Source organism: Hyla sarda, chromosome 6, assembly GCF_029499605.1.
Source record: "Hyla sarda isolate aHylSar1 chromosome 6, aHylSar1.hap1, whole genome shotgun sequence".
Taxonomy (NCBI): domain Eukaryota; kingdom Metazoa; phylum Chordata; class Amphibia; order Anura; family Hylidae; genus Hyla; species Hyla sarda.
Genome location: NC_079194.1, coordinates 109,768,180 through 109,783,844, shown reverse-complemented (window position 1 = coordinate 109,783,844; position 15,665 = coordinate 109,768,180). Strand labels below are relative to the sequence as shown.

At 43.6% G+C, this 15,665-nt stretch overlaps 1 protein-coding gene across 6 annotated transcripts in view; it reads right to left on the bottom strand.

Moving 5' to 3' along the window:
- The window catches only part of GXYLT2 (glucoside xylosyltransferase 2), a 101,912-nt gene that overhangs the window by 57,431 nt on the left and 28,816 nt on the right, over positions 1-15,665 (bottom strand). The window contains exon 1 of one of the 6 annotated variants that reach the window (XM_056528300.1): positions 12,279-12,354. The exons of the other annotated variants lie outside the window; for them this stretch is intronic. The gene's annotated coding sequence lies outside the window, so the exon portion shown is untranslated. Of the gene's footprint in view, positions 1-12,278; positions 12,355-15,665 lie in introns of those variants that run through there. 6 annotated transcript variants of the gene reach the window in all.

Here is a 15,665-nt window from a genome sequence, read left to right as displayed (position 1 = left end):
AAACAGGTCAGCGACAGGGACACAGTAGTAAAGTAGTAAAAACAAGGCTTCTGTTTTTAGTGTTCAGTAACAAAACAAATATAGCCATTAGCGTTTAGGACAAACAACTACAAAATAAATCCGGCTTGTCCAGTCCTAACTACACAAAATGTTCCCTCTTTGTCCACGTGGCTGACTACCAGCCACCCAACAAAACAGTCACCAGAAATGTGTGTAACTCACACAATGTAAATGTTCCCTTTATGAGGCTGTATACCTCAGGACGTCAACTCTTATCTGAGGTTCTTCACATCGTTTTAGCTATACCAAGCCCTGCATTAAATTGGCCTAAGGGCCTGTTCTGGGACAACCTGAAAATATGGAATGGCTAAAAAAGGGACATGAAAGGCCCCACTACCTTACCAGTCTTTCATCCCATAAAAAGCCAGGCCTGATAACGAGACTTACCAAATTCCCTAACAAGCCAAGTCTTGCCAGGGATATTAACTATTTACAGGATTTCCCATCTCTCACCCAGCTTTCCCTGGATGGGATGTGTTCCTATAACCTCTCCACACACAAATGGTACCTCAGGGAGGGACATACAGCAATCCCCAATGACTATTCCTGTCACTGTCTCACAAGATAATTTATAAAATAATTTATATCACTTTGCTAAGGCTCTTGTGAAGAGGACACCAGCAATCCAAATGTCTGTGGAAGAACACTCCTCCATTTTTCTACAGCATTTTCTACTTACCATGAATGAGGTTACCGTATATACTCGAGTATAAGCCGACCCGAATATAAGCCGAGGCCCCTAAATTCACCCCAAAAACCCAGGAAAAGTTATTGACTCGACTATAAGCCTAGGGTGGGAAATACATCATCCCCCCGTCATCATCTAGACCCCCGTCATTAACACCCCCGTCCTCATCACCCTGTCATCATCCGCCCCCCCCCCTTCATCATCACCGCCTGTCAATCCCTTCATCAGTGGTTTTCAACCTGTGGACCTCCAGATGTTGCAAAACTACAACTCCCAGCATGCCCGGACATCCGATGGCTGTCCGGGCATGCTGGGAGTTGTAGTTTTGCAACATCTGGAGGTCCGCAGGTTGAAGACCACTGAGAAGGGATTGACAGGCAGAGAATTCACCCGAGTATAAGCCGAGGGGGGCGTTTTCAGCAAGAAAAATCGTGCAGAAAAACTCGGCTTATACTCGAATAAACGGGTTCGTATTCAAAACGATGACACATAGTGTAAAAAACTGAAAATACACAGCAGACCTCTGATACTACCCCTGATTTCTGCCATGTATTTTGTGTCATATTTTCATAAGGTGAAAATATGCTGTATGGTCCCCAGCCTTACTGTGGCTTTCTTGGCTTTCTCTGTTCAACAATTACCTTATTTCCCGTATGTATGTTCATTTTCTTGTTATAATCATTATATTCTAACTGACTTATTGGTGAGCTTGTGCTAATAGACAGCAGCCAATCTGAACAAGTAGAGCTGCAGTGTAAAGCTTATTTAGTTATTACATTTTGAAACTTAATTAAGAATTCTGCTTTTTGTCCCAAAGACAATCCAGTAAGTATAGCGTTGGACTCATGTGGGGCACGTCCTAGACTTTACTTCCCTTCTTAATCTCTCTTGACTTTTCAACTCAAAAGAAACCTGTAATAACAAAGTGGATAGAACCAGGCGTATACAAAAACTTGACCGTCCATGATGTATGGAACCCATATGCCTATGAGCGTAACAAGAACAGCGACCTTAACAAGGCTAGGTCACACGGCTGATTAGGGTTAGCATCCAAGCGTCTGCCAGGAACCAAACGGAATATTTCTGAGATTACAAAAAGCTGTTTTAATTGCTTTGCTGGAAACATGTAGTACAAATAGTAACTTGATCCATCAGAGCAGAGGGAATGTATATACACACATCAGTCCAAAGCTAAATAATGTACCAAAGTACAAACTGGAAACTTGTATCGCCGACTTAATTAAATCTGATCTTTACGACAAAAGAAAAGCTTTTACAAATACAATGCTAGCTGCTCAGTTTTGCTTAAAGGGGTACTCCACCCCTAGACATCTTATCCCCTTGTCTGATTGCGGGATTCCTGCCACTGGGGACCCGCGCGATCTCCCTGCTGCCCCGGGCATTCATTTAGAACTTCAGGTGCAGCACCGGAGGCTCGTGACATCACGGCCACGCCCCCTCAATGCAAGTCTATAGAACTTGTATTGAAGGGGCGTGGCCGTGATTTCACAAGCCTCTGCCCCGCCAGTCATCCAGCACTGAGCAAAGTTCACTCTGTGCACCAGGTGTCTGGGGTTCCCCAGCGGCGGGACCCCCACGATCAGACATCTTATCCCCTATCCTCTGGATACAGGATAAGATGTCTAGGGCCGGCGCACCTCTTTAAAGGTCCAATATTTTTCGATGCAATATATAATTTTATTTTAATGATACAAAGCTGAAAATCCTCTGCTTCCCCACAAAGTCATAGAGTAAAATACTGCCTACCTGCAGCCAACACTAGGGGGAGCTTATTGAAGGTGGACTAAGACAGCTCCCATAAAACTTAAAAAGATAAATGGGTATACAGAAAGCTCCCTCTAGTGGTGGCTAAAGGCAGACACAATTGTATTGGTCTTCCCCCTCTATGAATTAATAGATGATTCAGCATAAAAAACTAAATAAAAAGGAAATTTAGCATTGAAATGGAATGGCTTTAAACTTTTCCGGTTTTGCTGAATCAATTAAAGAAGTCTATTGCAGAACAACAATTCCATATAGCCAACATGTTTTAGTAAAACCTTTACCTTTGAGTTAGATCTTTAATGCCATGTGGCTATGGCTGCCTGCAACTTTTATATGTGATTCTATAAAGCTGGAAACATTTTGAAAATATTCCACTGCCATGCTGGATTTCTTTGTTCTTATTCACATTAGAGACTTTCCTACTCTGGTCCGTCCTAGCACCAGATGAACCTAAAGACACAGGTCACTGAGCATGTCTAGAAAACTCTCCAATAGAAGTGAATAGCATGTCCTTCAGAACGTAGTTGGGTCCCAAAGGCTGTGCAGTACTTAAATTGTATATATATATGAAGCAAACATTGTAAGTTTGGTTCACTTTATAAGCACTGTGGTTGTGGTACTTGGATGTAATAGCAGCAAAATTGGGATTGAAATAGCAGCAAAACAGCTAAAAACATAAAACTTCAACCTTAATTGATACTTATTAAAACTTCAACCTGGCAAAGTATTTTATTTTTGTCCTTTTTTAATCCACTCCGTACAAGTAACGCTTTTCAGGACCTTACGGGGTACTCTAGACATCTTATTCCCTATCCTAAAGGAGGAGTATCCCTTTACCATGCCCCCCTAATGTAGTGCAGTTCTTGGTGGATTCTGCCAAAAGAATAACCATGTTCATTCTGTTAGCGGAATCCAATTTCATATCAGAAGTTCCATGTCCACTGTGTGGACTGTGCAGAGGAACTACCATTAACAGCAATGGAAGGCTGCTGCAAGCCGATACAGTACACTTACTATCTATATATGTATTATATTTAGGCGGGGATAGAGTCAAGGCTTAAAGGGGTACTCCGCTGCCCCAGCGTTCAGAGCATTTTGTTCTGAACACTTGGAGCGGGTGGCAGGGGTCATGACATCACGACCATGCCCCCTCGTGACATCAAGCCACACCCCCTCAATTCAAGTACCACAGACTTGCAATGAGGGGGCGTGGGGTGACGTCACGAGGGACGGGGCCGTGACATCACGACCACCGCCACCCGCACCCTATATGAACGCCAGGTGCTGCACAGAGATTGTGGGGGTTCCTGTGGTGGGACCCCCGTGAACAGGCATTTTATCCCCTATCCTATGGATAAGGGATAAGATGTCCCTTTAATATAGAAAAGTTGTTGCAGCATTTCTTTTCATTCCATTTTCTCAAACTAGGGAGGTTTGCTTGTGGTGCTAGATACAAAATTTGTATTAGGCCCCCACCTAACATAGTACTAAAAACATCTTATGTGGCAAGAGTGCCACTGCGGCCCCTCAGGTATCAGGGCCCAGATATGTCTGAAATCTGTGCATTTCTTATAATTATGCCCCTGGTTCCAGAGACGTCTAGTGACCGCTTGTCTCCTCCTCGGGGAGGACAGCTCTTGGCTGGCTGATCATTAGTCTGCCAGATATCATAAGTCTATAGCCTACTTAAGAGGCAGCACAAGCAATTCACATCACATCAGCCTGTCTCCTGTAGTCAGTGAATTTGATGATTGACAATCCGCAATCCTATGATCTCCAGCTTCTGCCGCTACAACAAACCCCTGCTGAATACGGGACATAACTTATTCTACTAGAGAAGGGGGAATCTGTGTCACGTCTACTGATGTAACACTCCAGAGAGCACAACGTATTAACAAGACAAGCACAAGAGGCCAATAGAGAAAAGAATCTTGGAATACTGATATATTATATTCAGCAGAACTGGGTTTTTCTGCCTTGAAATCTCTACAGTAAAATCAGTGTTTCTCCACTTTACTTATAAAGCTATCAAAACTCACAAATCCTTTTAAAACAGCGCATTAAATGAAACGTGGAGAGGTGTACAATTCGGCATTATACCGCTTGCCAAACCCAACAGAGACATGGCACACGCTGCCAGCTCGGTAACAATATATAATTGAAACTTAAAAGTATTTGAACGGTAACAACGCAGGAAATTCCCATTTATTTTCTCCCAGCCGCCTGATATCACCCGCCGGAATGCGTACATTTAACACTTCTATTAGATTTGTAACCTCCAGCCAATATCTTACCTCTATGAAAACTTCTTATTGTAACAATATATCATCGCTTTACCAAAACAATAATACTCAGTTATGTCAAATTTAGCAATTGTCTAAACCTCATGTTATTGAGAACATATATAAGTGTATGGCGTTTGGTCAACAATATTACAGGCCAGAACAATGGGCATATATTACACTTGACAAGCTATACACTTTATTGCTACAATCTAAGAGTGGGTTCACACTAGCGTATTATGGATGCATTTATATCACCGTATTATAGCAGCCGGAAGCCATGGACCAACAGCCGGTTATCAGTTCTAGTCCCAGTCCATAGTTTAGCATTTTCCAAACCTTGTGTTTCATGCTGTTGCAACAGCTGGAGGCACACTGTTTGGAAAACCCTGCCATAGTTGATCTTGGATTTATGGCCCTAATACGCTAGATTGAATGCAGCCTCACTGCCCTGCTTGTTAAACGTCTCCAGTGCTGCACCTTCCCACTAGAATGTGCTATGTTGCACAAGCATTTCAAGGGGCTTTTTGTTTTAGGGCCGCGGTGCACTGAGCCGTCACCATTGACGGCTATGGTCCGCTCGTGGATTCTGCACAAAGAATGAACATGTTCTTATTTTGCACGGAACACTTTCAGCGGCGGAAATGTCCGCCGCTGAAATTCCGCAGTGTGAACGGGTCTCGCGGAGACCCGTTCACACTAATGTTAAAGTTCACACCGCGGAATTGCGCCCGTGGAATTCCGCCCGGAAACTCCGTGGCAATTCCGTAGTGTGAACTTACCATCATGCATAAAATAAATAAAACTCAAATAAAAAAAAGGATGAATACATAATGTTTCACCATAAAAATAACCTACTATCACAGTTGGGGCCTCGTTCAGGTTGCCGTCGGACTCCGCTATCCAGAGTTTAATCGGCAATCCAGGCAGAAAGACGGGAGTTTAACGGAGAAAAAAATAATTTCCCGATAAATTCCTGTAAAATTATCGGATCACTGACTGACCCCAGCAAGTGAATGGGGTCCTTCAGGACCCGATAATAGCTGTATGCGTCCAAACCATTTTAGGGTCTGATCGGCCGTTCGGACCCTTAACAGGTTGGAGGATACGAACAGCAATGTGAACCTAGCCTAATGTTAAACGTGATTCTGATAACTCTTCAATGAGCTCCATGTTATGTGTTCTATGAGGTTAATGTAAAGTGTTACTCTAAATATAAAGCATTCCTCTAAACAGCAGCTAAGGCAGGATGACCGCCCTCAATCTTCTGCAGAAAATAAAGCAAAACACCTTAGAATATAAAACAGATAAGACGACAAAAAGAATGTGTATCGCAATATGGTTTCAATTAGTAAAAAATAAAATAAAAAAATTGCTTATATATATATATATATATATATATATATATATATATATATATATATATATATATATAATGAGGGGGTGCAATCCCTTTAAGGGAGTCTTCCCAGAACTACTAAATTAATGACCAACCCTTATCAGACAGGGAAGAGGGAGGGGATTGGGGATGTTCTGACTAGCTGAATAATGGCTCTTAGGCTAGAATTCCACTGAGGTTTTTCATGCAAACACGCCACTGCCGATGTTAGCTGCAAGTCAATAGTGAACTGCAAAAATGCCAAACCCACTTGGCGTTTTTCATTTTGGTAATCATATGAAGAAAAGAAAAGCCGGCCACTCGCCATAGTCCATCTTCTGGCTTTTATTGCAGCATATAAAATTCTATAATTCTCACAAATACACAAAGGGAGAAGGAAGGAGCGGGGGTGCAAAGGCAACAAGCTTCGTTTCGCACTTAGCAAGTGCTTCTTCCGGCCATACGGCCGGAAGAAGCACTTGCTAGGTGCGAAACGGAGCTTGTTGCCTTTGTACCCCCCACTCCTTCCCTCTCTCTTTATGTGTTTCTGAGTATTATATACTGCAATAAAAGCCAGAAGATGGACTATGGTGAATGGCCGGCTTTTCTTTTCATCATATGATTACCACTGCGGCAAATTATTTACAGCCGGAGCACCGCCACTATCTATAAGCAAGAACCACTTTAGCCCAGGGATTGGTTTTTCCATACTACCGCAGCGTCGTAGGCGCATTTCTACTGTTAAGTTTTTCATTTCGACGTTTCTTTTTTTAATCCTTTGGGCGTTTTTCAGCTCTTCTGGGCTCAGAGGCTGGTTTTCAAAAATGTCCTCAAATTCAGAGTATGGCGTTTTTTCCGGGAAAATCTTGACATTATCCTCCCATAGAAGTCTATGTCACATGGGTTTTAACTTTGGCATTTTTGCAGGCGGTTTTTATTTATTGTTTGGACATTAGCAATCCAAAAAAGTGATGGAGATATCTTTTTTTGTTAAATTTCGTAGGGTACCATTAAAAAATTTTGTTTTTAAAAAGATACAGTAGTGATGGAAAAAATTGTATTTAACGAGTTTATATTTTTTAAACAGGGATCAATTTATGTGGGCGGGCAGAGAACTAAAAATCTAGCCGGCAATATTAGAAAGGGGCCATTTAATTAGAAAGGGGCCATTTAATTATAAAAATAATATATTTTTTATATTTAAATTTTGTTAAACTTTTTATTAGTAATGTATTCTAATTATGTGTTTAATAAAATGTGTGTTTTTTACTTTTACTTTCTTTTAGGTATTACTACTACTCCCAGCATGGAATAGACTGTTCCACTATGGGAATAGTAGTACCTGTACTAATAGACAAATCGCAGCGGGTGTCACTCCTGACACTTGCTGCGATCCTCTGGTATAAGCTATAGAAGCGGGAGGCAGCCGCACTTCTCCGCTCCACTGCCCGGCATTATACTCTGCTGTGATGTGAAGCTCTCTTCACAGATTCATATGTACCGTTGAGAGCTGTGATTGGCTAGACAGTGTTGGCCACTCACAGCACTCAGCGGCATATACAAATGTGAAGATAACCTCAAATCACAGCAGAGTATAGTGCCAGGCAGGGGACCAGACAAGAGCAGCTGCCGCCCGCTTCTATAGCTAATACCAGAGGATTGCAGTGGGTGTCACCCACAGTGATCTGAACTTAACTGCAGGTACTACTACTGCACTAATAGACAGATCGCAATGGGTGTCAGAAGTGACACCCGGGCCCCCGGTCTATCAGTCCAGATACTACAGCTCCTAGTATTGAGCAGAGTGTCGTATATCTACTGCCCAGCAAGAACTTACAGTGAGCCTGCAATGTGTATACAGTATACACATTCCTAGCTCAGTTAACCCCTTGCTGAGCTGTGTGTTATGCGCCAGCCCAGCAAGGAAAGAGTTAACTTACACTGCTGGACAGTGTAGGTTAACCCTTTGGGCGGTATACACTATATACAGCTATCTATAGATAGCTGTATATAGTGTATACAGAAGATGAAGAAGTCCCCTTAACTCCCTCCAGTCCCCGCCATGTCCGTGTAGCTCCACCCCTAGTGACAACGTCATTAGGGGGCTGAGCTACAGACGGGAGCCAGGCTGGTAAGGGTGTGAGGCTCTGTTAATAGTATGTTTTGTATAATGTGAACAGACCCTTCTGCGAGTGTCTTCCCAGACAATGAGGCTCCAGCTGTTGCCAAAGGCTGTCTGGGCATGCTGGGAGTTGTAGTTATGCAACAATTGGAGGCTTCCTGTTTGGGAAGACATTGCAATATGGACGCTCTCCCCAGCGGAGAGCGCTAAAAATGTACATCACTCCTCATCTCCTTACACTCTGTGGACCGGGCCCTCAGCATCCAACCCACAGAGTGGTACCTGAAGGAAGTGAGAAAACTGCCACAAGGGACAAATTTGGCTGTTTAGAAACACCAGGAAAAATGCCGGAAAAACTGCCAAAACAAAGGAAAAAGATGTGGCAGTTTTTCCTGACATTTTTTGTTGGTGGGAAAAAACCTTAAACAGGCCAATCATCGGGTTGCACAAGCCTGCAACTTAACAAAATGTGAACAAGTCAAAGGGTCTGTAGACTTTCCAAATGCATTGTCAATTATAACAAATCTGCAACGCCCTCCCTGCTGAGTCTTCCTAACTTTTTTCAAAAGTAGCGATCTAAAAGCAAAAAGTCTAAAAGGCAGGTGTGGGACAAGTAGAAGGCACCTGCCTAGGGTACCATCTAACTTTCAGGGGCCACTTTCACTTAATTTCCTCATCATCTCCATGGAAAAACCATAGCATGCCAATTTTTGAAGCAGAAAATAATCCTCATCAGGACCTTCCTTTGACATTAAGGCTGGGTAAACACTATTTTATGTCCAGATGGACAGAATCCGGAGATTCAGAATGCGGAAATTCCATAGTGTAAATCCGGCCTAAAGGTGGTTTGATTCCAGGCAGAATTTCCAGATGAAATCCGTTGTATTTTCAGGAGCATAGATACATGTAGTGTGAATGAGTCTTATATTTTAAAGAGTACCTGTCACGAAAAAAAACTTTTGATATTTTGTAGATTACTGTATTCCAAGCAACTTTCTAATTGCATGTATTTAAAAAAAAAAATTATTGCCATGCTTATTTTGTGTTTGAAAAACTGACCACTAGGGGTCTCCCTACATGTCCCAGCAGCAAGTCTTTTATAGAGTTCGGACTCATGCTGGCCTGGCATGAGTCTGAACTCTCAAACTGCAGCCGGGACACAGACGAGCACAGTGCAGCTTCCTGCCTGTCAGACAGGCAGGAGCGAGCGCTGTGCCCACAGGACAGCAGGGCGTGCTCCTGACAGTTAGTGTAGCGCAGCTCTGCACTTTAAAATCTGTGCAGAGGAAAAGTGAAGCAATTGCCCATAACAACAGATTAGATTGCTTCTTTTATTTTAAGAAAGGCCTCTGAAAAATAAAATAAGCAATCTGATTGGTTGCTATGGGTAACTGTTACACTTTTCCTCTGCCCAGGTTTTCATAAAATCTCTCGCTACTGCTATAACAGGATGGAGCTGCGCGGCTCAATCCTGTCACTACAGACTGGGCTTCCTGTGCTCGCAGCATTTGTATGACGCTGCACCAACAGAATAAGACACGGGAGGAGAAGTACCTGGAGCTTCAGGGGAATGATAGAGAGGTGAGTGGAGTTTTTTTTTATATGGTGGCACTAGGAGTGTAAGGCTATGTTCACAAGATAACATTACTGTGCAGAATTCCGCATTGGAATTCTGCACAGAGATTCTGCAGCAGCAGAGTCCCATTGATTTCAATGAGATTTTGCTGTACAGTTCATAGAGCAGAATTTCGGTGTCCACAGAAAGAAATGTCTATTCTTTCTGTGGGCTCTGCACGGAAATGCACTGCCATCAATGACTAAGCGCCCGCATGTCCTGCTGGCACTCCGCTGGCATTCAGACATTCCCCCGTGTGAACATAGCCTAAAAAGTTTTTCCGGCGGATTCTGTGAAGATGAGTCGTGGCTGGAGAATTCTTCATGATGGTCTGAGCCAGATGAAGAAGAAAAAGAAAAAAGTGACTCCAATTAGAGAAGACGTCACCTGTGAGTCCCTACATGTAGCTGTAATAACTTTACGGTCCTCAGAGCCTGTGTAGAGCGGATATCTACTTATATATGGTCACTGTATGTGGGAATATTTATTTCTGTATAGTGGATTTTATTCATTAACAGTACAGTCCAAAAGAAAATAGGTGCAATCAAGGGGCGGCATAATGAGCTTCTGCCTAGGGTGGCAAAAATCCTTGCACCAGCCGTGCTGTGGTTGTACACATGGGCCCTTATTTACTAAGAGTGTTGTGTAGGTTTCTTTGTGGGTTTTAATTCCCTATAATTTATTTTCCACGGTATTTACTAAGGTTTCCCTACATTTTCCACTTTCCCTACATTCAGCTTTTTTTTTTTTTTTTTTTTACACATGCTCTGATCTGTAGGGTTTTCCTCAGCTGAAATCCACCACATTTTCTGTGGAAATGTTAGTAAATATGTTGGGTTTTTGTGAAACTGTCGGGAACACGCCGATTTTCAGTAACCACGCCCCCTTTTCAGGTTCTTTTAGCAAAATGGAGAGTTAGTCCAGGTTTTTTCAATTCTGCGCAAATTCTGGCTAAAAATCTGGCACAGACAGAATTTCTGGCGCAATGCAACAGAATCTGGTGCACAACCCAACAAAACATGTCGGTTTTGCAATAGTAAATGAGGGCCATGGTGTGTGTGAGCAAGGTTCTGGCGTGGAGTGTGTGCCCGCAGGTGTGCAGAGCGGAGTGTGTGCCCGCAGGTGTGCAGAGCGGAGTGTGTGCCTGCAGGTGTGCAGAGTGGAGTGTGTGCCCGCAGGTGTGCAGAGCGGAGTGTGTGCCCGCAGGTGTGCAGAGCGGAGTGTGTGCCCGCAGGTGTGCAGAGCGGAGTGTGTGCCCGCAGGTGTGCAGAGCGGAGTGTGTGCCCGCAGGTGTGCAGAGCGGAGTGTGTGCCCGCAGGTGTGCAGAGCGGAGTGTGTGCCCGCAGGTGTGCTGAGTTTTTGGCATGTATGCAGGTGTGTAGAGTTTGTGGCTACAGGTGTGGTTTGTGCATACGCAACTGTAAAATGTCTGTTTTGTGTAAAAACGTGAGTGACTGTAGTGTGCGTATAAGTGATTATGGTCCATTGTGGAGAGTGGAGTCTGAACATAAAGGTGCGCAGAATTCAGCATATCTGAATTTTACGCAGTGTGTATAAGGCCATGTTTCCACATGCCGAAGAGCGAATGCAGCATAAAACCAAGTCTCCATGCGTTCACCAATGGCTGCCAGTGACCACACCCTTACTTGTTCCCCATTGCAGATAAAGAAGTGGAGCATCCTATATCCCACTAATTTCCCAACCCTATTGTTTTGGCCAGGATACCCGAGACACATGTAAGACACATTTTTCAGTATGGTCTAAAGATACAGAAATAATTATCAGGCGGCAGATAATAAGCGGCACAAACAGCCCAAACTCTGCTCCAATGAACCTTTGTGCCATTGAGCCCTGGTGTAGGAGTATACATGTAACTATAATAATACATTGTTATAAAAACCACAGAATAAAACCTGATAAACGAGTGCAGAACGCCGGCCAAATGTTTATTACGCAACAGAGAAGTCTGGATAACAGAATACAGATTAGAATATAAAACCATTCCCAGCACAGCACAAAGCTGGAGCAAAAATGAAATCAGAGCTTGACCCTTCCACCAAAGCTTTGTGTGCGCATCACATCTGCCAAACTCGCTCTGCTTTTTGTTATTCATCTTTATTGGGCCAAATCTGCAAAGTCTTGCTAGGAAGCCTGGCCACAAACCCAGTAGGACTTGTGCATAGAGATGGAAAGGCCTGAAGAAAAAAAGAAAATGAAAATTTTCCCCAAGCCATTTTTTGTTTTTTACTTCAGAAAAATTGAAAACAAAAAAACAATGGGGTACGAAATGTTTATAATGATAAATATTTTGTTAATAACATGTTATTCATATTATATAACCTTCTGACCTTTTCGAAAGACATTTATGAATCGTTGCGAGTTCTCCAATATCCCTTTTTGATAGCAGTAGTTCAGATTATTTTTTTATTCAGTGTATTTTGCTTTTCTCAATTTTCTTACATTTTTTAAAGGGCCACTCCAATGCTAAACTTCATTATGAAGCGTGTTCCATTTCTAGCAAAAATTAAGTTTAAAAAGCAAATTTAGTTTATTATTTACTAACTATTTCAAGCTTTTATATACACCGAATTCTATGTTCCCAGTGTAACAAAGTGAAATTACATTTATTAAACTACTCCAGTCTGCATCATTTAACATTTTTTCAAAAAAGTCTATTTTTTGGAGGCAAAACATTTTTTTTTCCTTGGCTTCAGAATTTCTTTACATTTTACATTACATTTGACATTGGGGCTCTACTACTACTATGCAAACAGAGATAACATGTGATTAGGAAATGCCTTAAAGGGGTACTCCCATGGAAAACTTTTTTTTTTTTTTTTTTTTTTTTTAAATCAACTGGTGCCAGAAAGTTAAACAGATTTGTAAATCACTTCTATTAAAAAATCTTAATCCTTCCAGTACTTTTTAGGGGCTGTATATTAAAGAGAAATTCAAAAAAGAAACACATTTCCTCTGATGTCATGACCACAGTGCTCTCTGCTGACCTCTTCTATCCATTTTAGGAACTGTCCAGAACAGGGGAAAATCCCCATAGCAAACATATGCTGCTCTGGACAGTTCCTAAAATGGACAGCAGAGGTCAGCAGAGAGCACTGTGGTCATGACATCAGAGGAAATTAATTTCTTTTTTGGATTTCTCTTTAGTATACAGCCCCTAAAAAGTACTGGAAGGATTAAGATTTTTTTAATAGAAGTGATTTACAAATCTGTTTAACTTTCTGGCACCAGTTGATTTTAAAAAAATGAGAATAAAAAAAAAGTTTTCCACGGGAGTACCCCTTTAACCCCTTAAGGACTCAGGACGTTTGAGTACGTCCTGTCAAATCCCGGCCCCCCGCCGCTAGCCGGAGGGGAGCCGATGCCCGATGCCTGCTGAAATCGTTCAGCAGGCATCGGGGCATATCGCCCAGGGGGGTCATTATGCCCCCCCATGTCGGCGATGGCCGCAGATCGCTGGACAATTCAGTCCAGTGATCTGCGGCAGATTCCGGGTCAATCGGGTCTCCAGTGACCCGGTGACCCAGAATTACAGGCTGTTCGGGGCCGTCGGAGACGGCCCCGAACAGCCAGAGCCTGCAGGGGTGAGGTGGCACTGGTGCCACCTCACGATCGCCCTGATTCGTCGGCCGGATTACCGGCCGACCAATCAGGGCGCCTGCTGCGGGTGTCACTCCCGCAACCCGCTCCGCCCCTCTTCCGGAGGACGTGAGCGGGTGCGGGACGTGCACCCCGGGTGCTGGGGACCCCGATCCCCGGCATCAATGTTGGGATCGGGGCCCCAGGAGCGACGGCCGCGGCGGAGACGACGAGGGACTGACCTATGCGGCGAGGATCGTTGGAGGTGAGTGACAGCCTCCTGCTGTTGCTTAGCAACAGCTCCCAGCATGCAAAAAGGGCATGCTGGGAGCTGTAGTTATGCAACAGACGGAGGCAGACCACCACAACTCCCAGCATGCCCTTATGCGCATGCTGGGACTTGTAGTTTTGCAACAGCTGGAGGCACATTTTTTCTATGGAAAAGTGTACCTTCAGCTGTTGTGTAACTACAACTCCCAGCTTGCACCAACAGCTAAAGTGCATGCTGGGAGTTGTAGTAGTGCATCTGCTGGTTGCATAACTACAACTCCCAGCATGCCCGTTGGCTGTCGGTGACTGCTGGGAGTTGTAGTTTTGCAACAGCTGAAGGCACACTGAGTTATGTAGCAAACCAGTGTGTCTCCAGCTGTTGCATAACTACAGTCCCCAGCATCCCCAGCCAAAGTAGTATGCCTCCAGCTGTTGCATAACTACAAGACCCAGCATGCCCTTCCGCTGTCCGTACATGCTGGGGGTTGTAGCTTTTGCAACAGCTGAAGGCACACTGGTTGCAAAACACTGAGTTTGTTACCAAACTCTGTGTTTCACAACCAGTGTGCCTCCAGCTGTTGCAAAACAGCTGGATGTCCCCCCCCCCAATGTGAACGTACAGGGTACACTCACATGGGCGGAGGATTACAGTAAGTATCCAGCTGCAAGTTTGAGGTGCGGCAAAATTTCTGCCGCAGCTCAAACTGCCAGCGAGAAACTACTGTGAACCCCCGCCCGTGCGACTGTACCCTAAAAACACTACACTAACACACAATAAAAAGTAAAAAACACTACGTATACACATACCCCTATACAACCCCCCTCCCCTCCCCAATAAAAATGAAAAACGTCTGGTACGCCGTTTCCAAAACGGAGCCTCCAGCGGTTGCAAAACAACTACTCCCAGTATTGCCAGATAGCCACTGACTGTCCAGGCATGCTGGGAGTTTTACAACAGCTGGAGGCACCCTGTTTGGGAATCACTGGCGTAGAATACCCTTATATCCTCCCCTATGCAAGTCCCTAATTTAGGCCTCAAATGCGCATGGCGCTCTCACTTTGGAGCCCTGTCGTATTTCAAGGCAACAGTTTAGGGTCACATATGGGGTATCGCCGTACTCGGGAGAAATTGTGTTACAAATTTTGGAGGGTATTTTCTGCTTTTACCCTTTTTAAAAAAGTAAAATTTTTGGGAAAAGAGGCATTTTAGGTAAAAAAAAAATTATTTTTTTTACATATGCAAAAGTCGTGAAACCCCTGTGGGGTATTAAGGTTCACTTTACCCCTTGTTACGTTCCCCAAGGGGTCTCGTTTCCAAAATGGTATGCCATGTGTTTTTTTTTTGCTGTCCTGGCACCATAGGGGCTTCCTAAATGCGGCATGCCCCCAGAGCAAAATTTCCTTCAAAAAAGCCAAATGTGACTCCTTCTCTTCTGAGACCTGTAGTGCGCCAGCAGAGCACTTTTCACCCCCATATGGGGTGTTTTCTGAATCGGGAGAAATTGGGCTTCAAATTTTGGGGGGTATTTTCTGCTTTAACCCTTTGTAAAAATGTAAATTTTTTGGGAAACCAAGCATTTTAGGGAATTTTTTTTTTTTTTTTTTTTACGTATGCAAAAGTTGTGAATCACCTGTGGGGTATTAAGGTTTACTTTACCCCTTGTTATGTTCCCCGAGGGGTCTAGTTTCCAAAATGGTATGCCATGTGTTTTTTGTTGCTGTTCTGGCACCATAGGGGCTTCCTAAATGTGACATGCCCCCCAAAAACCATTTGTCGCTCCTTCCCTTCTGAGCCCTCTACTGCGCCCGCCGAACAATTAACATAGACATATGAGGTATGTGCTTACTCGAGAGAAATTGGGTTTCAA